We start from the raw sequence: 24,569 nt of genomic DNA on the forward strand, positions 1-24,569 counted from the left end.
TAAGATTAAAAACAATATTTGGTGATATAGCTTGTTCACTAAACACCTTCTTCTTGGCTTACTCTGGCATCTTCATCGTTGGGTTGACCTTAAATTGCCTCCAGTATGTCTTCAGGTTTCAATTTGGTGGGTCTTCCACTCCTGAGTTTGTCTTTCAGGTTTTCCCATCAGCCAAACGATTTCTGATCAGACAGACTGTGGTATCTCTGATGTTTAAGGCCTTCATGACTTTAGAGCTTGCAAACGATACAAAACCAATTGTGACAGAAAAAAAATTACTTTCTAGGATTTATTGGTATTTAATTAATTATAATATATTGTATCGAAAAATATTTTTACATCTTTGATGTCGATAGGACGAACAATCAAATTTAGAAAATGTGTATTATGCCCCCACGTGGTAGTTTAAAGATTAATAATCTGTATTCGACAAAAAGAAGAAAAATTTGCAAAAGTTGCCAGGAAAAATGATAAAAGTTACGTCATTTGTGGTATCCAAAAAACGTGTGAAAAAATTATAGCGTAGCTTATGAAATTTTATCAATCTAACAATTGTATTTCGTCACTAAATTTGTTACGGTCCTCTAACATTGCAAATCTTATAAATTTATAATTTCCTTTCTTATAAAATGTACTTAAAATTTTATATAAACTTTTATTAATAAATAAGCCTATTGAATCCACAATTAAATGGTTTATGATTTCGTTACAGTTCCTTAATATTCTCATTCATAAGCTTAATTTTCATTTTTACAACTAAAATGCATTTTTATTTTGTTAGTCATATTAAAGACTTTCTCCTATTCATTTATATTTTTATTTATTATACCGTCTACAAAAAGATATCAAAGCCTCCAAACCCAAATTTATAGAGACCTTGAGGCTTATAAATATTTAACAAAGGCTAAATCTTCAGGGAGCAGATTTATATATACATAGCAATATGTTCATACATTTAAACGTTTGGTACATAATTTTAGCTATATATCTTATACGTTTAATATAGAGAAATTTACATGTGACCTTCTTAAAATTCTACACGGGCATTCATTTTGAATGAACAAGCATAATACTAATGGAACTCATATCCTAAATAATTATAATCCAAGCATGCGTTACTTATAGTTTAATCTATGACAATTTGAATATACATCTTTATGTAAATGTATTTAAAATTAGTTTCATTTAAAAAAATTAGATAAGACAATATATTTATCTCGCATGGGGAGATTCTTTGAAAAACTATTTTTAGTTTATATTCATATATATATTCAATAATAAACGTATTATATATTTATAAAACCATATATGATGTGTTTGTGTTGGAACAGCATTTATATCTACAGGGTGTGTGGAAATTCCGCTGATGGTTTTTTTGTTTTGTTTTTCAGGTAACTAACTTGTGGCTAAAGTTTACCGTTGTCCTTCAACAGCAACTTTCTCCTGGTAAGTATGAAAAAATCGTGTCTATAATGCACAAGTTAAAAAATAAGAAACTGAAAATCAAAATGGTAACTCTGACAGAATGTTTTGGAGGAGATCAGCTGAAATCAGCTGTCACAATGGAAGAGGGGAGAAGGATAAAAAATAGAACATTGTCAAGAATTACTCCGATGTAGATCTCGAATTCTACTATGAGTTCACTGAGGACTCCCAATTATATCTCTATAGTAAAATATCAAGGTTACTCTCCGTTTTTATGAACATAGGCGAATGTCTAATCACATTTTGAATCTTTTTGAGGTTTTTAGGTGCCACTCAGGATTGAAATAACAATGAAAACTACATAGGAAACGAAAATTCATTCTTGAAATTACCAATTACAAAAAAATTCACACAATTTACAGCTCTACTAATGGTTTTTCAAGAAAAATCAACTCCCTTGAGAGCCTCCTAACTGATGTTGAAGGGTTGGCTTCAATCAGAGCTCGTGTTCTTGTTATTTTTTGCCTCCCTGGTCTCTTTTTATCTCTGAAACTTGTGTTCCCTTTCTCAATATGTATATAACCTTGCACACGGTCTTGTCATATATACTGAATCTCATGGGAATGTCTTAGAAATTATTAACTACCGTAATCCGCTCTGAAACTTTTTTCGAAGAGCCTCCATTTTCAATCATTGTTTAGATTAAGTTAGAAACAAAGTTTTAATGCAAAATGATGTGAAAAAAGTTGTGCAACTTCTGTCAAAATTTAAAAGCAGTATCTTTACTCAAACCAAGCTATGAGTCTGTAAAGTTACATCTGCTTAATTTCCACACACCCAGTAGAGATGTATAAATTATGAGAACTAGTACGTAGGAAATAACCAAAATAACTAAAAAAATATTAAGGTAACCCTGTCAATTTGATAAACATTTAGACAGAGAGCATCTTAGCTTCTAGGACTTTTTTTTTCGGTTAATTGCATGTCGTTATGAGTGAGTGATGAAACACATAAATATGAACACAAATCTTCCATACTCCGTCTCCAGTATGGATATAGGCTGGAATTACTCCAGTATCCATCTTCAATCTAACCTGAGTCCAACAAGGACTTTCACTTATAACTTCCAAAAAGTCCTATGTGTAATTTTATATTTTTTAATGTGCCTTTAATAGGATGGAGTTGCTCTGATCAAGTATAATTAAACATTATAATATTACAACAACTCCATCTAACCTAGGAATATTTTGGTGAAATCCATTTACATATAGTATATTTCTTTCTCTAGGAATCATCGGGCGCGCGAACGTACACACATCAAGTTCAAGAGAATAACCCGAGCGGGCTGTCCATGAGCTATGACGAATCCATTATTATTGTTATAATTTTTTTTTTTACATTCCAGAGCTATCACACGTACAAGTGACTACTTTTTGTAATTGCAATCTGAACAGTGTTTTTTTGTTTTGCAAAGCTGTTATAATTATGCTTTAATTATTGATAAGAAAACGTCGAAATATAAAGTGTGTTTGATCATCAAAGACGTAGAATAAGACAAATGATAAGTGTAAGTACTTGTCAGGCTGATAGAAGATCGACATTAGAGTTGCTTACCGCCAATATAATAAAACTTTATGAGATTTAAGCTGTTCTTTTCCACTAAGATTCTTTAATCTGTGAGGGTTTCAAAGTACATAAAAAAAGTATAGATCATTTTTCAAGTCACTTCAGATTTGTTGATGTACGCCATCTTGAAAGACAAAACAAGAACCTTTTATAAGAATGTAATGCCTTTTTTTTAATAAGATTAAGAGAAATAATGAATTTCTCTACATTTGATATGGATGTCAAAATAGGACGGACAAACAATAAATTTGAACTCTTGACCAAGGAAATTATACGAAAGAAACAATAAAGTTACCAAAGTCATGAGGCGAAAAAAAAATCATAAGTCATCAGGAAAATGTCTGAAAAATATAAAACTATGATTTCTGGGTTATTAAAAAAACGACATGTTGATGAAATAAAAGATATTAATAAGATAAGATGTCTGCTCAAGCTAACATAGGCGTATTAAACTTGATTTCTAGCTTTGACTTGCTTTATGATACCGTAAAGCATTGTTTGTTAGGAAAACTGAGTAAAATTTGTCAGCCAATATAAAAAAAATGTCAAATACATGTTGATTTCTGACATAACTATAATTTGTATAGCTAACAAGGTTGTTAATAAAGTCATACCTACAATTTAATTAAATGTCCCTTCACTTGTATAAAGTAAATATGTATACTTTATGAATAAAAGGACAAACTTTGGAAAATTTATCTCTTTGTATAAGTGCATTATTAAATTTGGAATATGCATAGGACTATTAATATGCTAAGTATATTCAAAAGTATTTTAATTGAATTATAAATTAGTAGATTAATATCCTACGTCTTCTCCACACAAACATTACATTAACTAATTTGATAGTTTTTTGTTTCCGATAGATATATCATACAATAAATGGGTGTTGTTTTTTTAATTTACATATCCCAAAAAAATGTTAAAACAAAACAGTTATAACAAATGAACATCAAAGTAGCAATAAAACAGGGAATAAGCACCTGTTATTATGTAAAACACAACATCATATAAAACAGAACACTTTCCTTACAAATTTATTATTCAATATTAATGTGGTATTTGGTATAGCGGTACAATAGTCTTAATGCGTTATTGAAACGTTTACAACAGTATTTTACAAAATTGGTAATGAAACCAGTACGTTCAGTGTCACTAATTGTTCTTTAGAAATAAAAATCATTATAAAAATTGATGTTAATATAACGAAAGAAACTTAATTTGAATTCTGAGCCTCTGTTAGAGCATATGACGAAATGTTGATGCATTATGATTATTTATGAAGATCCCAAATGACACTATTGAACTGTTTCAGTGTCTAATTTATTAAAGTTTCCATACCTGAAAAACATAGTGTAACTAACTTTTTGTATAAAATTTTTCTACTAAAATTAATAAATGTAATCCCTACGCAAAATGAAATTGGCTTTCTATACATTTTGATAACCATCCAAAACATATTTATAGCTAATTGATTTCAAATCAATCTAAAAATAGTTTGTATTTGCATATTTCAGAATAATACATTTTGTGTTTGCCCTTTCTCACGGCTCAAGAAACCATTGTATACGTATATTTGAAGGAAAACTTGACTTTTTTTATTTGCTTCTTTCTTTACATTGTAATAACCTTTTTTGAATTGACCCGTAACTTAGAGGAACTAATCTATTAATACATTTGAACAATGAATATAGTACTTATTATATAAAAATTGACTATACTTTTTTTTATATAATTTAGTAAGCCTGATATATTTTGGATGAAAAATTATACCCAGCTCAAATGAGTTATGTTTAAAAAAATGACATGACATAAAAAATAAACATTTGAATTTTCTTAATATCCTCAAATAAGAGAAACTATCTCAATTGACATTCCTTACTATACACTAAATTTATATTTTTTTGAAATAAAGGTGATAATATTTGATTTATTTATATGGTAAAGTATGTGGAAACACGTAAGCAAATTTTACTCTATCAAAATTAATGCATTAATTGATAAAATTATTCAAATTGAATGAAAAATGCAACATATGTTTTTTATTTGACGCTTTAATATCAAAATAAGAAATAAAATATTGAAGATTTTTATAAGCTTGATTATTAAAGCACTATATGATGAATAGAGAAGTCAAAAAGTGTGAGGATACACTTTTACAAAATAGTTTGTATTTTTGTAAGCTAAAATATGAGTACATTTTCAATGATGAGCGTTATTTTACTTTTCTGTATTCTATAATAATTAGTTGAAAAATTAAACAAAGTAACACTAAACGATATCAATTAATATAAGTAGGCACATCTTTGTTTCTACTATATCACCTAGGTAACAAACGTGTATCATATAAATAATAAGCACCAAAACAATTTTAATGTGTATCAAAATGAAGAAGGTCGATTAACTAACACTTTTCGATCTTTTTTATATTATTACTTAAATAAATTCTTATTTTATATTTTGAACTCCTTCAATTACACTATTCTCCGATAAAGTTTAGTACATAATAGTTGAAATACGATCCTAACCTGAACATTCATTTTTCAGAAGGATCAATTATGTCACTTTTCGTCAAATTAAGATCATATTTTAATTATTAAGGACAATGCACAAATGAAATTCTCAATTTGAAATGAATTTTTCTTTCCAAAACTAATTGAATGGTTCAGTTAAAATCTTTAGTTTAATTGATACACATTGGTTTTGAACCCTGTTTTTTGTAAAAATGATAAAAGATATAAAAATAAATAGATAGGAATTTTATAAAAAATAAAATTACTTTATTTATTTTTCATTTTTCTTAAAATAAACTTTGTTTTATTGATATAGAAGAAAATATTTTTTAAAATTATTATGCTCTTCATATATAAAGCGGAATAATGCAGAATTATTTTAATTTCTCATTATGTTTTATTAAATGTCAACCTAGTTATAATAACTTAATTTATGATTACATTTTATCTTCAAAGACTCCTAAGTAAAATATTAAAAAAATATATATAAAAGAAAAAAGGGGTAGAGCACAAGAAAGCTAGAGCGTATATGTAAATAGATTATATAAAATTATTCAAGCAATATAACAAGCAAAGTGGATTAAAGAAGGGCCATCATATGAACATAATTTTTGAATGATTTAACTAAATACGGCGTAAGAAAGTTACTGCTCTGTTTATGTTCATAAATTAATTCTAGGAAGTCTGTTATTATACACTCAACTACATATTTTAATCAACTGGCGGATTTTAAAAGCTCTGTACACTTAATCTTTCACTTCATTACAGAAACGACTACTTTAGGGCAACTATAAAATATATCCACTTCGATTGTACAAAAAGTAAAGTATTTTTCTCGCAGATTAGACGTCTTATTATTTTTAAAAAAGTGTTAAGAAACCATTTGGGTAAAAATTTCAAAAATTCACAGCAACCTAATTTATAACCAAATCACTTTGTTTCGAGTTTGTGAAGGGATTTGGCATCCTGCATTATTTAGAATATGTTGATCGGGTGTTTCACATAACTAATCCAGATGTCTTTTGTTAAATATCGCGGGTTATTCTTCAGGAATCTTCAAAGGATCTTCTAAACCTGCTGATGCTCAATATTGACAGAGCAATAATACCTGGAGTGTAGGGTACCTGTATCAGGTAGTCCGAATGTACTTTAAGTCGTTGCTTTATTGCAAAGCCTCTATTCAAGAAGCTCTGGAACGTCAATGAGGGCGTTCTATTGTTTAGTTATCTGAATGAGTTGAGTTGATCAGATTTGTATAACTCTTTCTTACTATATATCCTGATATTATAATTTTTGGGTTCATATGGACCTAGTAAAGGAAGGACCAACGGGAAAACGGAGTCCTTAGACCGTACTATTTTGGCCCTGCAGGACTCTAAAGTCTTTATTGTTTTACTGGACCCATATGAGTTATTTTTTTTTTATGTAATGTATCTAGAAATAATGTATTTATTATTATAACAGCCCAAAGTTCCTTTCTTTCTACCAGCCTTAAAAATTGCGAGTTGTTGAATGATTTCCATAAGAATATCGTGTTAAAACATCCTAATCCCTGATAATATTACTTAAATATCATTACTTAAATCATAAGTCTGTCGGAAACTATTTTCTCTAAATATTGTATAAGCAAAAAGGTTTATAATAAATTGAAAGCCTGGAAAATAATGATTGAGCTTTTTTATGAAGCATCATCAATCAATCCAATATATTATAATTGAGTAGGAATTACATGTAATATTGATCATTTAAGTTGATGTTTAAGAAGTTTATTCATTGATTTATGTATGTACATAAATTACGAATAACACTATTAAGAAATAAAGTATCAATGAAATTGTAAAAAAATATAACCTAGAACAAATATGATATTTTTTACTGTCGAGAATCTGAGCAGTGTCTTTTTTTATAAGCTGCTACCATTATTATTTCTTTTTTTGAGGAGGAAACAAATAAGTAGTGATAAAAATCAGGTATGAATTTCATTTTACCTCTTTTCTTTCTTATTGCCAACCTTTGTAATCATTACTTAATTACTCATGAGTGAACACCCTTTTGTACTTGCTTCAATTAGATTAAAAACCTGATTGAATATTTGTGTCTGCTATAAAAGACAAAGAGTAACCCTGTTCAAGATTTCTTACATAGTTTTAATTGTAGGTTCATGTTAAATTCATTTTACATTTGTCCTTGTTTATATTTTTCTCTCCTAGTCACAGCTGAATGTAGTTGATCTAATGAAAATTAATAAAAGCAGAGCTGTTTTTCGACAAAATATTATTCAAATTTTCAGGGTTACCACATGTTGATTTTCGGGGTCTTTTTTTAGCATGCCCAAAATACACTCGATCTTCATTTCTACACTTGAGTATAACGTGCCGCTTTTCATGAATTTTGAAGCGTAAAACAGATTATTTGTTGAAGATGTATAACTATAAGTCCTTGTTGTACTAAAAGTAGAATAAATGATTGATATCGGTGTAATTACTATCTATATCTTTACTCAGTTTGAAATAATAACTTCGTATGTTCCCTTTCTCTCATAACTTCATACTTAGAGCTAATCATATAAAACATTGTGACATTTTCAAAAATGTTCTTTTAATTGTCAGAGTTACACCGTTAATTTTTGGTATTTTTCTTACTTTATATACTGTCATATTATTGTTTTTACATTTCTTTGTATCATCCTGGATTATGAGTAAGGAAATAAGTTTAATACCCATAAACGTGGGTAATATTTAGAGATAAGATATACACTTGAAATATCTAACCTCTTGTCGGTCAGATGAGGTTAATCATTTAGGTGATTTCATAATTGATCGCGACGATAGATAGTTACCATACATATTGTTTTTTTACTTTTGGTTCTAAAAAACATGGAATTTAATGAATTGCTAAACTATCGAATTTAAAGTATCAAAATATTTGGAATTTTTAATTCATTTTTTTGAATAATTACAAATACAACGCCGAAAAAGCTGAAATGACCACTCTATATTCAATGTTTATTAAATTTAAAAAATATATATATTTTTTGCTTTAATTAGCAAATTTACTTTAGATACACATAGAAAAGGTGGTTGGTAAAATAATAGGAAATAAAAATTAGAGTCATCTGACTATCTTTGCAGTTAAAAAAAAAGTTTAGTACATGTCACGATTTTGGCCAACACCATTAACAAGGAGGTAGAACTAATTCAAAATAAATTGGTAGTTTTCTCTCCAATAGTAGCTTTATTGATTTGATCATAATTAAATTGTTGTAAAATAGCTCGAGCTAAATTGCAGATTTTTTATAGATCCCCTGATTTTATATTTTATAATATTAACAAATAAATAAAGAAATTAGTTTACTTTTTTATATCAACCTAAATCAATTTCCATATATTAAAAAAATCCAATCAAATCATAATTGCTACTAAACTAAACTTTCTAAAAGAAAAAACTTTTATGTATATTAACAACAATTTTTTATTCTATTTTTACTCCTAAAGCACACGCAACGACACAGCCGTCTCAAGGATACGAAAACTCCTATTTAATGCAACAACCCGTGCGTTATAAATATACCCTGGAAGTTGATGTATATTTTAAATAAAAATGCAATCATTACATTGTTACAAATAAAATAATATCCCAAGGGAACAATTATATAAAACACTTAAACCAAACACCACTTCCAAACCAATACATAAACAGAAAATAAACTGAATATATATGTATATAAATATAACACACTGAAAATAAGATCATCTCTTAACCCTTTCAAACCCACAAGGAATTCAAAAGAAAATCAAAAATAATTATAGTCGATTCTTGATCTCTTAGATCATATTATAACTAATTAGAATTTTTTTTTTCATAACTTCTGTAGTTTCACCATAATTTGATGGGACACTGGTGTCCTCCTGGGTGTGAATAGTAACTTTTATTATTTATAAACAAAATACTAAAGTTACGCTATGGAGTCGAATTCTATGTATTTATTAATTATTTTGATATACTTGATATTTATAATTCAAACAAGTAATAATTATCCCTTTGACAATTGATTAGTATTAATATAATAAATGTTTCACATGTGAAATGTAATGAAGCAATTTCTATCTTTTACCCAGCATAAGGCTAGATTAAAAGCCATACAAACGACCTAAGTTCGATTTCCTATATTTGTTGCTTGCACAGTGAGGACATCTTTTTCTTTTTGTTCAAACTCCTGAATATGTCCACTATGATTGTCCAATTTAACAAATACATTTTTTCTTTTCATTGGTCTGGACAATTGGGTTGTCCTCTTTTGTTTAATATTTAATAACACTCTTGTCAAATACAACTTTGAGTTCAAGAAGCGACCATTTATTTGGATATTTAGTGTTATAAGAGATATAGCTATTTACGCATATTATATTTAGAAGATCGAAGAAGATTCTTAAATAAAATCGTGTTGATGACTTAATCTTAGTGATATGAAGCAGTTCTTTAATCTGTGAAATTGACTCCTGCATTCTTTTGTGATATAGCTTAACAATTGTAGGGTAAAAATTTTGTGAACCGATTGTTCAGATAGACTTTCAGTGGTTCTACTTCTTATGCTTTATCACTCTGAGATGATCATCAAAGTGGAAATTTGGTAGTATCATAATAACAACGTGAATGTTATCTTTATGAGACCATGAAGCATATATGCATTCGTTTTTGTAGTAACTTCTTCATCTGCTATAACTTAAGTATCAAAATCATATAATGCGTCAATTTTCTCTTCATAAGCACGTCAGTTTTGTCTAAAATGGTTTAAATTTGGTCACTAATATTGCTGCAAAACGGTTAAAATATCTTGTTCTTTGTTTTATTTCCATTTATAAACTACTCTACATTCAATAATAAAGTATAATAAAAATATTTGTAATTACATGTGTTACTTACTTATCTGTCTACTAATAAAGAGTACTCTAATATCCATCCTCTAAAGAGATAAAAACCAAAGATACGTGTCTCATCCTGAACAAATTTAAAATCTATTAAAAAGAACAAAAAATATACTTTTCAAACTCAGAGGGACACAATTATTCCAACAATTTTATACTGTCATAACATTTGCATTGACATCAAAACATAGCAAAATTTTCAATTATTACTCATAGACAAATATTTAACAACCAATAAAAAATTTAATTTACTATCTTTATATATTTTCCATCCCTCAATGAGACGAGGCAAAAAAATTACTTTGTTTGCAGACAACTTGAATTACCACGCCACTCGTTCAACCAGACATAATTTTTTTTTTTCAGTTTCTACTATTACCAGTGGTACATATACTATAGATTTTTCAGTCATTGTATATCCCATTTTAGCTAGTGTATTTACATACTCATTGTCCGTATTATTGTTTTAGCCTTTTACTCATAAATTGTTTACTGAATATTTCAATCTGCCAATCTCTGCTAGCATCCTTTCTTGCTGTCTAGTAAAGGTTCCTCTTTTTTTTGACAGACAATCTATGACAGTCATACTATCAGTATGAAATACCACCGGACAACTTGAATGATTTTCCATCCATCAAAGACCCGAAATGCTTGAAAAGTAAATTCCAACTCCGCTTGAAACACTGTCTTGTACAAATTTAAATTTCCATAGCGGTCAAGAATAGATTCATCCCTATACGAAATACACCAGCCATACCCAACCTTATCTTCAATGTTTAATCCATTAGTGAACACATTTACACATCAAGGATTTGCATATTTCCCTTCCTTCATAGTCCCAAAGAAGGACAGTAGTAAAGTTTTTGGATGATTTTTTTTAAGGGTGCATCAAATTTGTGGAGTATTTTGCCTAAATTTTAATTAAGAAGGTTTTGTACTTGACTGTGTAATCCATGTGATTGGAACATCATCCATAATTCTTAATCTAATTGTCATTACATGTCTTCTAATATTAAGATGTAAAATTTCCATTTTAAAAATAATCAACATTTTTTCGTTGGTGTTGACCTTCTTCACATCAAGAACAACAATTATTTTAATGTACTTTTTTATTTTAAATGAGGTATTATTCATCTGAAAAAAACCTTATAAAAGGGAGTTTCTACCGATAAATTGAATTATATGAACTATTGATGATCATAGATAAAATATCAGTCATATTTGAAGCATAAATTTTCCCATTTTATTGCAACTTTGGTTTTTTCTCGACAAAATTATACTTTTATTTCTCAACGTATAAAAAGTGTAAAAATACTAATATAAAACTAATTAAAAGTTCTTAAGCACAAAATTTGATATAAAAAAACTTAAAACATATTCCAAATTAACACGTCAAGCACTAAACAGCTAGATTGGTAAAATAAAGGAATTTACAAAGTTTAACAACGAACAACATGAGTAAATAACTTATCTATGAACAAAAAAAAAAGAATCTTTTAAAAAAAAATTAACTTAAAGGTAAATGCACTTCGAATAAGAATAAAATAAGAGAAAAGAGCAAAAAAATTCGTCATATGAAAATTCAAAATCTTATCAGGACTTTATTGTATTGATTACAAATCTTGTTGTACCCCACTTGAAGTTTTACCCCCGCCCCCCCATAGCTACGCGCAAGTATGAAGGGAAGGAGTTAAACACAAATGGTATTCCATATTTGTCAAGTACACCAACAGGAATGACTTTCAGGTCGATTTTCAATTCAACTAAAATCCCAATAGGGACATACTCGATTATTTATAATCAATCATGCTTATGGTTATCATTTTGGTCATGTAAAAGAAGAAATAAGAAATTAACAAGGAAACCCTGACAATTTGAAGAATTTTATGGAGGAGAGGTGCTTAGCCATCATGACGTTTCATTAAATCAGCTACAAACAGCTGTGAAAAAAGGGAGGGAAGAAAGGTATAATCAAGGACATAGTCTAGAATTATTCTTATGTAGACGCTCAATTCGACTCTAAATCCAAAAACGCCTTACAACTAAAACTCCATAACAAATCCACAGGGTTAATCTCTGTCTTCTATGGGCACACGCGAATTGTTAGTCCGATTATCTATGTATATATCAATGATAGCTTGTATGTAGTTAAAAAAGGAAGTTAACTCTTCATAAATTAGATGAGTATGAAAACAGACTAGGTAAAGATAATTCACTCTTTTGGTTGACAATTTAATAAAAAACAAAATGGGGACCTAAAAAAAGTACAAGCAAGTCATCGATGTTACTTTCTGTCTTTTATGAGTACTGGCACAAGATACGACTTTATATTTAGAAATTAACTCTTCCAAAATAAAATAAAGGGGTCATTCCACGTCAAGTGTTCACACTTTTTTTTGCAGTTTACGGCATGATCATCACCGATTTTGATGATTTTTGGTGAGCTGACCTAAATAAAAGAAGAGAGATTGTGAAATATTTAGATTCTGCCACTCACCTGGGCAATTCTGGGCCCACACAAAGTTGGAACTAATGTGTAGACCAGATTCGTTCAGAAAACCATAATTCCTTTTATAATGGCTTGATTTTAACAAAAAATACGTCAAAAGATGCATAAGAACACAAACTATAATTTAAATTTTATCATAATCTTATTCAAAATAAAAAAAATGTTTCCAGCTCTGGTGCGGCTTTCAAAATGGCGCCCCTCCCGAGCAGCAAACCCGATTAAGTTTTAATTTTGATAAAATATGTCTCAGTATATGTTTTCAAACATATCCAAAATTCAGAGTGGGATCCTAATGGGATAACTTCCACTGAGGGCATTAACTAGAGTATGTAGAGCTACTTTTAAAATAAGTTAATATTATTATTCTATATATTTCTTCTTTCATATAGAAAAGCCAGCTCACCAAAAATCATCAAAATTTGGGGATGGGCAAGCCGTGAGGGTGTGTATACTTGATACGGAATGACCCAAAAATAATTATCAGAGTTTCAGATAAAAAACCTATTGTTTTTTTGTGCTTTTATGGTCGATATATAATTTTGTGAAATAAAGGTCACAATAAAAATATAATAAATTGTTCAGTTTGCTAATCGTTACAAATCTAACAAACAAGTAAATGTTCAGAATTTATAACTCTAGCCTTTATAGTACTTTTCTCTCGTAAGGAGAGGTTTTACTGTAAGAGTATATAGACATCCACATCATTTATAATTTTCGAAAGAAAATAAACATCTCAAAAAAGAGTATAAATAAAAATATACATATGAATTGATTTAAATACCCTTAAGAAAAAAAAATTCTGTAGATTATAGACTTTAATGTAATTTTATTACATATTCAAAAGCCTAATAAACAAATATTGTTTAAAATGAATATTATCTGCACACTAACATAACTTGTACCATGTTGACAACATTTTTCGAAAAAAACTTCCTTTTTTATGCAACCATCTGACCAGGAAAAATGAACTACTTGAAATAAAAACAAATATTGATTTTCATCGCATGCAATGCCATGTTAAAAAATAAAAAGTATAACCTTTTTCAAAAGTAAGAAAAGGATGTGAATATTTTGATAAAGACTTATTTTGTTTTAAATTTTGATATACTACATTAGACCTATTCAAAAATATACTTTTTAAAATTTTGATATGTCTCTGCATACCCTTTTTTCCTATTATTTAAGATGTGAGAAGCTGAAAAATCATTTTTTTAGGGATCTTAGTATGTCTTAGATCCTTGTCTCATCACCCGTAAAGTTGTTTCCAAAATGGCTTTTTTGTTGATTTTGTGTAGTTTTCGGACAAAAAGAATAAATAAAACACACCATTGAATGGCAAATAAAGATATAAAACTTTAATATAAGCATTTTTGAATAATACTTGGATACATTTTATTATTTAAGTATAAAATTTGCACAGTAAAATGAAGCTAAAGAGTAACATTTAGGTGCGCGGACCGCAGTAATAAAGTTGTATTCTCAGATTTATCAATGTTATTTTGTCATCTATTTGGTCAATTTTTACGAAAAGGATATTAATTTGTTTCAAAGATTATACACCTATCTCAATTTCTTATTTTGAATAATTTTTTAATACCAATTTGAAAATAAAAAATAATATACATTATATATCTTTTCTTAGACTTCTTTAAATAAAAACATAAGAATCACAAAAAAATGATTATTTTTATTTTCTATTTACTTATTAAGGACATTCTTTTTCAAACAATCAAGTCATTGCGTATTATATTCTACGGCTTAAAGGAGATACTCTATCTGCTCGGGATTTGTAGTTATTATATTCGCATAGTCAGTCATCAGTTTTATTCCTCTCTCTGCAATACCCGAATATTATGTATATAATGTTTTGGTTTCATGTAGTCTTCATTTCCTGACCAATGTGCAATAGGCCCTTGAAGCCAATCTCACCCTATATTCATTATGGCAAAGACAAGATGCGATTCTGGACCAATAAGATTATTTAATTTAGTTTTTCAGTTATAATCTAGTTTATAGATTTGCCTCTTCTGAAGCTTTCAGATTGTTTAGTAAAATATAATTTCAGGGATATATTCCTCTTTTGGTCATACTCTAAAACATTGCTCAATAGAGTGAACAGAACTAACTCATGAGTAAAATAAAACATGTGATTATGCAGCTTCTTCATAAAGACCTTTGCTCAATCATTGTCAGTTCTGAAAAATTACATGTTTGGGAAAATTTTAAGACATTTATAGGATCATACACTGCAAATAATAAAGTCATCCACATTGGCGTATACAACAAAGTTAGAAATGTGTTAATTATATCCAGCTATTTCAATGTACCTTTATCATATTTCCTTTCCTAAATGAATAAAAAAATATTTTGGGAGTAAATATTTATGGCCATCCATCTTGCTTGATGAATTGCTCCTGGTTTCTTCCAGTAATTACCAAGGGGAGAAGTGAAATTATAGTGATTTCTACCATTTTTTGATAATCCAAATTTTTGAGATGTGTCTGATTTCAAAATGTTATCCATCTTCTTTGCCTTTTGCAATATCTTTTAATAGTGAGGCTTTTTGTAAGTTCTTTATTCAAGTTACCCTATTTGTACTTGTAGTGTTTAAATCAGAGATTTTCTAGAGACTAAATTTTCCTAAACAACTTTTCTTAAACTGAGCCAATAACAACCTACAGTAAATGCTGTCTACATCTTAGATAAAATAATTTTATGTATAATTGGTTTTATATAGGCTTAACAGTTCCTATGTCAATTCCACTATTCCTATAGGTTGTCGTAAAAACCTGAGCAGTAATCCTATCCGTGAATTTTTATGTAGTTAATCGATCTATCGGTCAATTGTCTTGGGATTCGACTGTTGAAATTAATAGCACACCCAGCAGATTTTCTTTAGGATGTCCAGGTTGGATCTATGAAAATCCCTCAAATTTTGACATCCCTGTGTAGTGTAGCATATGAAGAAAGATCACCAATGAATAATGTAAATGTATCTTAATTCAGCCTTGCCTGATTTTGCACATGAAAAAAGTACAGGCTATTAATGTGTTCGTAATATTCCTAAATCATCAACAGTATTGCATATTATTTCACACTTAAAAACTGGTTAAGTCATTCGCAGTGTAAATCACATTTGCCAAGTCATTTCAGTAATCTTAATTCATTAATAAAAACATCAAATTGCAAAACTACTTAATTAGTAACTGAATTCAATAACTCTTCTAAAAATTTTATGTTTTTAGTAATATAAGTCTAAGAAAATATGTAAAGTATTAAAAATTGTATATCATTTTAATTTTCAAATTGATATTAAAAAATTATTCAAACATACAAAATTGAGTTAATTGTATAGTCTTTCAAAAATATTTATATATTTCCAGTAAAAAATGGCCAAATATAAGAGAAAATAACGGTGATAGAAGAAAGTATACAATATTAGTCCTGCAGTGTACACACCTAGATGGGTCTCTTTACCTTCATTATTGTGTGGGGTTCTTTGAAAGAAAAAAAATTCCAAATTGTGTTTTATAGACCTCTTGATGGTCTTAGAAGCCACAGAGAATTCGTTGGCCAGGTGATTCATCGACTTAGTGGTATCCTCCATTATATTTTTCTTCAAACTTAACAAGAACTTCGTATCCCTCTTAAATTACGCCATCCACTTCCTGACATCGTGCAGATCCCGCACTCTAACACATTTTACAATATTTGTAATCTTCTTCACATCAACTCCAGCATCTAAAAGATCTGAGATGCTCTGCCTTTTTGCTTGTTGCAAAGAAAATAATGAACAGTCCACGTTTGTTATTTGCCTTTTTGATGCCTCTTTAATGACCATTTCGTTTACTCAACCATTTTTATTCGAAATTTGGTGATTTGAATCAACAGTTTTTGTTATAAGTCGTTCCTCATTCTTATGATTTCCTGAGTTCTTATTTTTTTCTAAATAAAAACAAAAGAATACACTTATTTTGCTATGGTTGTTTCTCGATGTCTCATACTTTCAGAATTTTAATTTATATATCCATAAATACAAAATGGATAAAATAATTTAAAAATGACATAAATATTATAATTGTTATAAATCTTTATCATGTAATCAAAAAGTTTTATTTAGCAGGTTTCTTTTTTCATGTTGATTAAGTAGGTTATAAAAAGAATGTTCACAAAAAGACATTTCAGAATTTACAGAGAAGGTTGATCAAAAAGTATACATGAAATAAAAAATATGACAGGGGCATACCAGTGTTCTGGGTTAGATTAGCATCCATCAGAAAATGAGAGAGGGCTAAACAAATTAAAAGTAAGGCCTTTAATTGGTACTTCTTTTAAAATAAAGGGTACAATATTTATATATATAGTTATATTTTAAATCTAAAGCAGAATTTTAATTATCTTCTTCTCAAATGAGAAAATCACAACCTTAAAAAAAACATCACTTATTTCTCTAGATTACTTATTTTTTAAAGAATTTTCTCCAATTTTTCCAAACTAGATAAAGAAATATCAATAACAATATGTTCCAATTTGGAACCTATTTATATACTCGTCGTTTTTATATGTTTTTTATATTAAAAAGTAAATATGAACTTTTAATATGCAGTAAAAAAATCAATTTTTAGAACACAAAAGCAAAAATTATTAATGTTCAATTTTGTATTTATCGACACAAAAGCAACTATTCAATAACTATTAAAATTCAGGAACAAAAAAACAATCTAATTTTGTTGTGTAGTGTACAACTTTGAATATATATTTTAGTTGTAGAGGCATCAGTACATACATACATTGCTTGCAAGTACTTAGTATACAATCTACCATGTAGAATATAATAAAAGGTTAATTTTAACCATTTCATTGTTAATTTTTTTTTTTTTCAATATGAAACTGATAATAACCCATTTGCCTCATGAAATATTTGTAAGTAATTTCAATATGAAACTTTTTAATTTAGAGGATATGGATATAAACAAGAACTATAAATATTTCTTCCGAAAAAATGGACTGACTCCCTTTGGAAGTGTTCGTATAATCACACTAATGGGATTTGAATATATTCTCAACATATTTTTTTATTATTTATAATTTCTCAATATAAATTAAACAAAAATTTTAAATATAAATTAAACAAAAATCTTAAATGTTAAATTAGCTCAATAGAAAAGTATTCCAAATGCATATCAATTACTTTGGTCCATATATGTGAATAATCTACTCTTAAGTTTAGAATAAGACATATTCCATATTTAAAATGATGTGGTCTTCGAAGCTAACTACACCAACTCTATGTTCTTGCCTCCAAATTATATTTACAGGGATCAAATTGCCTGTTAACCTTGAGAATAACGTCTCACTAACTCCCAGAGTTTGATCAATTGCTATAATGTCGATCCCAGCTCATATTTCAAGGAAGGCTTCGAGCCTTTCCCTAATATTTGGAATAATTAACACGTCAATTTGAAGAATGTTTTGGAGGAGAACAGCTTAGCCAGCATAACATTTCATTACATCAGCTAAGACAGGGGGGTAAAAGAAAGAAATAACCAGAACATTCCCAAGAATTATTCCGAAATCGTTCCTCAATTCTACTCTGAGCCCTTCAAGGACTTACGATTATATATCTGCAACAAATTATCAAAGTTACTCTCCGTCTTTTATAATAGCACTCGAGTATTCAACAAGGGTTCGAATATAGTCTTATGTAGTTTAAATGATGTTAACAACTCAAATAGTTATTTAATGATGAAAACAGCTCTAGATAAAAAAAATACTCGTACCAACTGCAAAAAAAAAAAAAAAGGACGAGCTAAAAATTACATCCCATTTGTAGCATTATATTTTTCCTTCTATAGAACGACAAACTATCGAACCAACCCACATTCAGTTACAGAAAAAATATTTCCTAAATGTATTTTTATTCATTTATTAACTTGAAACGACAACCCTCATATATTTTTGTACTAAGAGTAAAAAGTATCTTCATTAACTGTGTCTACTTCTTAAAGGGTAAAAATAATGATTTAATTCATTTATATAAATATATTTACTGCTGATTAATTGTTACATATAATATTCTTAATCTCATTTATTCAATTATATAATTAAATGAAACCAATTAATGTTTCATAATTGGAAAGCAAATATTGACTATTTACCATCATAAATGTTTTTTCCCTTGTATAAATATTTATAAAAAACATTATTGGAACATTAAATCGATTTAATTCCATTTTTATATATATTTTTCTGAAAGCATTTATATTGAGTTTATTTTTAGATAAATAGTGTTTATTGAAGAGATCTTATTTCAACACTCAAATCTGTTTTATCTCTGGGTGTATAAAATATTGAATATGTATTTGAAAGTAGTTTTTATATTGTCATAATGTTTATTTTAGAATAAAAAACAATATATTATGAAAAGAATAAACACTTTAACTGAAGTAACTTTTGATAAATTCAACAATAGACTTAAGATTTTAGAAAATCCATATTTAAGTTTTTGGAGGTATCTTTCGTGATATTGAGATCTTATATTTAAATGTACTGATATATGACAAAGTCTACATACACCGCTGAATATCAGACATGTTAGAATTTCTACAAAAATAAGGTGTTTTTTTAACATCCCGTAAAGATTTTTTTGTAAAACGTATATAATAAAAATTATTCTGCGATAATTTGTGAAATTACAACTCATTTTTTCATCCGTTACACCACTGTTTGTAAGAATGAGGAGTAATTAGTATGTTATTGCATCAAGCCACCAGCTAAAAAGTCAATTGGTATCCTCGATGGCAGGAACATGCGAAGGCGTGTTGTCTGTCTGTTCTAAGAGTCTAAATGTTAATATTAATTTAGTCATTTTTAAACCCTCTGTTAATGAAATGAGATATTATACACCTATGGATTTGTAATAATACTTTTTATTCTTTTGAGTCTACATTTTATTGTCAATAATTTACAGTATGCTCTTGAAATATGAAGTCTAATTGTATAAAAATCTATATTTATTGGGATAATGCCTCGTTTCAATTTTTATTCGTTGATTGAGCAATTTTAATCGAGGTATGGTTAATCTAATTTACTGTTTTGCTTTAAAGTAGTTCTTTGTTTTTCCTTTTCATTTAATGAATTCTTCTTTTTTTCAATGTTAGGAAAAGTAATATTATACTTATTCTTTTTTTTTTAACATAACATAAGTTTTGTTTGGCTAACTTACAGCTTTGAAATTATGTTTTACGATATATTGCTTATAAAATATTTATTAAGCATTACTTTTTGTATCTTTAAGGCCACAGAACTTTGATTTTGATTGAGTTACAGATCTTAAATTTCATTTCTGAGCATTTTTGAGCAAGACTACTACTAACAATTATACTATATACCAAATTTTGTGCAAATCCGTTACATTGTGAAAAAATCTCACGAAATGGCTGACATTTTATTATATATTACTTTAACCTGACATAAATTTTGACAATTTTATACCAACTTTATGAATAATTTAAAATTATAAACAATAAAAAGAGTGAATAACAAGAAAAGAAAATAATAGATAAAAATAATGAAATACGAGGGTGGTCTGAAAATTTTGATACTTAAAAAAACTACGTGACAATTTTCTGAATTTTTATTTTTATATTTAAACATAGTCTTTGTATAACTCTACACACACATTGCTCAGCAATACTTCCCTCTTTGTGACCTGTCCTATAGTAATTGGCGTTTTTCTCTGCAAAATAATTGTTCACAAGACATTTTTGTTTATGGCCCAATTACTCCGAGTTGAATTAACTTAAACACTTCAAATTTTAATACAATAAGCCGTTATAAGTTTTCCATTGTTCGAATCTATTTGAAAGTTTTTTGCTTTTTTCAAAAAACAAATATTTTGTGTTATTAGCTCGATATTCGATTTGGTCAATTTTCAAAAAAGCACTGACATAAACTCACTCAAACAACTTTTCATAACAACTGCCTGCCCATAATGGCTGAAACTTTGGTGAGTAACTTTCAACAGATACTACATAGACGTGATTAACTTTTATAAACAAGTGTTGCCATGTTCACATTGAGATTAAAAACTTTTCAGACAAACCTCACACAAAATAATTTGTTCCATTAGTAAAATATTTGTACAATTTGGTTTTCATATTGTTCGAAGCCGGGTTTGGAGATACACGACGACACTCAAATTTAAAATGAGCTCTTATTCTTTATCAAAAACCATAATATGCCAATTGATGTAATTTGAAAAAAAGAATGACATATGTAAGAGCTTTCTTTTTTCCTATAAAAAGAAAGAAAAATTGTAGTAAAAGATTATTTGATAACATTAATCAACCATAATAATCTTAGCTTATATAATTACATTTTACATTACGTACTATTACGAATCTGTAACTTTTTATATCAAATTTAATTTTTGATTTAAATTTTATCGGTTCTTTCAACTTTTTATATATTTAAAAAACATATTCAAAAACAGAAATCCACTTATTGATTATTATTATGAGACAGTCACAAGAAAGTTAAAAAGTCTACACGAGATAATAATAAAAAAGTTAAAACAAAAAGAATATAAAAAAGCATAATCAAGAATAAGATCTGACTAATAAGTTTAAGTTTTGATCAAACCAATGTAGAATGAATGAATAATTATGTAATAAAAAAATAAAAAAACGAATGTTAAAAATAGAAAATCATTTAGAGCATTAAATGCAATATTTCTATTTAGTTTAAATTCTTCAAAATTCGACCTTGCAATCATTCTTTGTAATATATTAGGATCCAATTCTGAACAAAAGAGCCAGGTCGTTAAAACCATATTTTGTTCTCTTTTTGGGTAGGCCTTTTCCTTAGATAATCTTACTTCAAGTTGTTTCACATCACAAAAAACACGGGCAAGCGTGTTTCTTCTTGTTGCCCTCCTTGCAAGACGTGTCTTTGTCTATATAGTACACTCCAAAAGCGATCCGTATCCTCAGGTAAGATCCGTTTAGAAGTGAGTACGGATCAAACAATGAAATCCCATATTGAGTCTTCTACATTCTATCAATTGTTATACATTTTATAGTTTTCAGAGGTTGTAAGAAAGCTTTTACTAACTCACTCCTTAATAGTTTTATTTTTAACATTTAGCGCTACTCTTGGAGGAAATTTTTTTTTTGTTGGGTTTTATTTGTGGGAGGGAATCGCATAGCATACGCACAATCGGGTGAATAATTTTACCCCTTGTAACTCTGACTTTATTAGAAAGACTTATTTTGACCTCTGGGTTTCCAACTAATGGACCATTGGCAACTTTTTTGTTCTTTCCGTATAAAATATGAGTTTATACTTTACACGGTGATTATTTATTTTGTACAAAAAATACTAAGTGAAGAAAAAAACTCATTTTTTTTTCTTCAAAGGTTTTATTCGGAGCATAGCTACGTTTTTTCTACAGAAATATTATTGTTAACTCCCATATTGATTTGATTTTAATGTTATTGAAAGAAAATATATTGAAATCGGTATGAAAGTATTTAAAAATTCCAATGTTAAACTATTTATATTTGCTTTTATTTTTATGCCTTTTAACAACAAAATCGATATCTTTAAAATTTTAAGTATTTAAACCATTTACCTTTGGCATCTTTTGTTCTCAAATCATTGAAATCGAATAAATATATGTAGATTCTGAACATAACTCTTAGTAAAATACTTTTACATTGTAAAAGTTATAAATGGTTTGACTTTTATTTTTTCTTTACTGCTAAATTTATAAAGGTATTGTTACAATTCGGAAACCTAAAATATAATGTTCCTAAAATTCACTTGCCAGCGTATTCAAATTGATTTTCTCCCTGGAATAATATCTTAATTCCTAGCGTAAAAATCTTTATATGTTAAGTTCAGGGTATTACAACTATTGTTGTCACAATATTGATATTTTTATCGGTTTCATTACTTAACTATGTATCGGAATTTTGGTACATATCCATCTCTTTTCGAATAAAAATATGAAAAAAAATGTCATTGATGGCAGTTAATATACGTATACAGAGTCATTCAAAGGATTTTTATTTGAAAAAGACAAGGAGTAGATATTTTGTTTGAATAATATATTTTTATGTTGTAGCAAGCTTCGAGATTTGGGAAAATACGCCATTAGTGGGTCAATTTTTTTTTAATTGTAGTGTCACTTTATCTACCGGTTTCAATATTTATTTAGTATAGGAGGGATTTGAATGTGTTAGTCTCCCATTACCACTATAGATAAAAGAACAATGGTTGTTCCGATATATTATTTATAATCACACTGCTAAACTATCGAATAACAATTTTATACAAGATATTTTTAACACATATTGAAACGTTGCGAGTTCCAAACTATGTTTTACTCTATATCAAATAAATGATTATATATCTTTGCATTGTTTGTTATCAGTACCACCTTGATGCTGTATAATCCAATTATTATTACCATAAAATGATGATAGGAAGATTGCGTGAGTTATAAATTCGTCCAAGGATTGTCTGGGCGGAACAGATAAAATATATTTAAAGAGAGCATTGGAAAAAATAAATATCAATAAATAGGAACATTGAGCTTAATTTTTTCATTTTACACATTTTTTAAAGATTCGAAGATATATTTTTAAAATTTGTCTCCTCTATGAATTTGTGAATGAAAATAAAGATGAGACTATTTCTATGAAAGGTTGAATATAAATTTCAATTTTGACAATCCTTCTTTATTCTCAATCAAACGCTATTAAAAAGAGCAAAAAAATTATATATTTAGAAGCTTCATATTGTAAATTGAGTCTTATATAGTCTTATCTTAAAAATAATTTATGAGCGAATCTCATATGGGCTGCTCGAGAATTTTGGACCAACAACTGATAAGAATACATTTTTAGGATTTTGTAGAAAAGGGAAGGGAAAGTCAACGTCATTATTGAAAAAACTCAATAATTAATATAAACAAAAACGACTTTGAAGGACTTAACCATTACGGACATCATCCCCATTATTAATTTACATATAAAAGTCATTAAAAATATGGACTTGTTTTTAAGTTAACTTAAGACTACGCCATTAACGGTATTTTATTTTTCGTTTTCTTCTGTTTGCTCATATTTTTAGTTGGGTTTTTTCTTATTTTTACCTTTGTTTTTAAGCTTAAAATTTTTATGATTTATGAGATGTTATAATCTTTTGGTTTTGGCAAATGTTTTATTTGATTCTTAATAAAGTTACAGCAACTGGACAAAAAAAAAGAAGGAAAAAAACTTTTTGCAGCAAAGACTTAAATATATTTAGTATATAAGTATATAATTCAATTATTTCAATCAAGATCTTTCAAATTTATATCAAGAAATCAACAGTAAAAACCAATTAATGTTTTGAAGGACAAATAAATTTATAGACAAAGTATTGATGTTGATTGGTAAATTTGGAATTTACTCAATTAAAATCAATATACATTAGTCTATTTAATCAATTTGTCAAGGATTTTCGTCTTTAATAATCCAACAAAGATTTGATAAATTGATTTGTGGTTATTATGGATACTTT

At 28.0% G+C, this 24,569-nt stretch overlaps 1 protein-coding gene across 3 annotated transcripts in view; it reads left to right on the forward strand.

Annotated features, from left to right (window-relative positions):
• LOC121114098 (uncharacterized) overlaps window positions 1-24,569 on the forward strand; it is a 436,583-nt gene that overhangs the window by 96,721 nt on the left and 315,293 nt on the right. For 2 of the 3 annotated variants that reach the window (XM_071887046.1, XM_071887047.1), the window contains one exon: window positions 1,392-1,446. The exons of the other annotated variant lie outside the window; for it this stretch is intronic. The gene's annotated coding sequence lies outside the window, so the exon portion shown is untranslated. The remainder of the gene's footprint in view (window positions 1-1,391; window positions 1,447-24,569) is intronic. 3 annotated transcript variants of the gene reach the window in all.

The sequence above is a fragment of the Lepeophtheirus salmonis genome, chromosome 3, assembly GCF_016086655.4.
Source record: "Lepeophtheirus salmonis chromosome 3, UVic_Lsal_1.4, whole genome shotgun sequence".
Taxonomy (NCBI): Eukaryota; Metazoa; Arthropoda; class Copepoda; order Siphonostomatoida; family Caligidae; genus Lepeophtheirus; species Lepeophtheirus salmonis.